Source organism: Diadema antillarum, unplaced genomic scaffold (genome assembly GCF_040938485.1).
Source record: "Diadema antillarum isolate AM-2024a unplaced genomic scaffold, OU_Dant_1.0 seq00001915_RagTag, whole genome shotgun sequence".
In the NCBI taxonomy this organism is placed as follows: domain Eukaryota; kingdom Metazoa; phylum Echinodermata; class Echinoidea; order Diadematoida; family Diadematidae; genus Diadema; species Diadema antillarum.
Window position 1 is genome coordinate 30,115 of NW_027272578.1, and position 2,386 is coordinate 32,500.

Sequence of the window (2,386 nt, forward strand, 5' to 3'; positions counted from 1 at the left end):
ATCAAGGTATGTGCGTTGTACATCGTTCTGCATCTATTGTACAAACATTTTTCAGTCCTACCTGTCACAGTGAAGCAGGATGCACATTGAATATCAAATATCAGAGTATGAGAAAACTGCGTAGTGTGATATCTATGCAGGGAAAGATTAAATCTTGATATCGAGATTGATCAGTTTGTTCACAGGATGATCTCTGCTGTTGATTGTAGAAACTTCATAAAGGCAAGCTGCAGTTTGCATGTGTCATTTTAGTGTTTTGTATGATACATGGTGAATAATCTGCACCTCCACACATTCATGAAGAATGCATGAAAGTCAAAAATTTACCACACAGCATTAGTCAGTGACTTCAAGCCTGGAAAGTCAGCTGTAAGTGGTTACATTGGATTTCTATGTTCTTCAGTCTTGCTGAAGAACTGTGATGAGCTGTAATGTGAAGCTTACCTGGTCACCAAGGAGTCTTTACCTTATAAATAATTTTTGAGCGACATCTTGCATCGAGCACCTGCCAATTTTTGTTTTCTTTATTTTTAACACATCAATTGAGGTCCATAAATTAAATTTCAAAGTAATGGAGAAGTTGTCCTATATTATATGTTTAAGATAGACTTCGATGAAAAGAAGGAACACCATGAGCACCATAAAGAGAGATCTAGATGAGTTCCAAGAGTTCTTCAATACTCTCAGTATGCTGCTTTACAGCACACCAAGATTGCTGCTACAGGCACACCTGTTCATCAGAGTGTCAGTAGGAGTGTGCCTGTATCACTGGTTAGTACTGGTTGTACTGTCAACTTTACTTAAAGGGGAACTCCAGTCCAAATAAAAGTTTAGTCTTATAGTAAAAGAGTAAAATATTACGAGTTCAACTGTAGAGTTTTTTTTCTGTAAAGTTAATGGTATTTTGAAGTTTCACTATTTTCACAATTCTTGAACAGGCAGTATGAATATATGCAAATAGCAAAGTGAGCATGTCATTTCCTCACTGTCACAACTTACCATATAGTTTGTACATAAAATTGTGAAATTTCCAGTTTTTCATTTAAACGCAATTATCCCTGAGGCTCAAATTCTTGCTTATCACCCTTCTGAAGGTATTCAACCAGGAATAACATCATGTTTCAGACTTCAGTGACAAAAATATTGAATTTTCATCTTTTCTTTTTTTTTTTTGCACACAATCAGTGGAAAATTGTGAGGGTATGACATGGTTAGCTCACTCATTTGCGTATTCATAGCCACTGTACAAGAACTATTTTGCAGAAATTATCAAAACTACAAAATGTCATAACTTTTTGTAATTTTACATCCAATTTCAGTCAAGTTTTTACCGATGAACTCGTAAGATTTTACTCTTTTTAAAAAAATCAAACTAACTTGTATTTGGACTGGATAAGTCGACCTCACACAAGTCTAATAGTCAATTTAAAGTTGAAGGACTTTCAAGTCCTCTTTTCTTTATATTCTATTGATTTTAATTCCTCATGAATCGAATTTTCACTGAGTTGGAGCAATTTCCTCGGTCTAAAATAGATTTGACTTTAATAGGCAAGGTTGACAGTATGTTAGCTTCAAGTACTCGCCCATTAGTGAGTGCTCATTCTGTCCCACTATTAAACAATTATATATTTTTTTTCTCTTTGTGTCTGTGTGTGTGTGTGTGTGTGTGTGTGTGTATGGGTGTGGATTTTGTTTTGTTGTTTTTGCTGCCTAAATACTGAATAAATCAAGCAGAGGGGTGAAGGTTGAGATGTGAGTTTTCTTCAATCTTGTCACCCTCATTTGTAGAGGGAGATAACGTTGAAGAAAACTCACATCTGAATAGTAGTAAATATTTGTGCATAAAGGAGATACAGGAGCATGGTGGCAAACTTTTCTGTATATGGAGTTTCCTTAAGGAAAAGTAAAACAATTTGTACAGTATGTGTGATGTTTATATTTACTTTCATGTCTCCCTAATTTTTCAGCTTTTATGATGGCATATAGTGCTTGGTGTTGGATGGGGGTGTTTTGGGAAAGATTGTTTGATATGATAGAAATTTGTCTGCACCTGCCAGAAATTTAGAATGAATGATCAATACCTATGTGACACTTACTTGGGATAGGAGCATTTATTTCTTCACTCAACTTTTCAAGTGTGTTGATATTTGTGCATGATTAACATGCCACTTGTCTATGTATAAACAGGGTAAGTAACAGTTTAAATAATATGCATTCATTGCATTGTAGAAATGTCTGATTCTGTTCGTGCACATCTCTGTCAGCATTTTGTTGTCCCAAATTATTGTGCAAATGTAAAGATAACCAGGTATCTAGAGTTCTTATTGTAACAAGGTTAATGCCTATTTTTCTCAGGTTTCTGCATTATTCTGCCACTGTTTTAGTA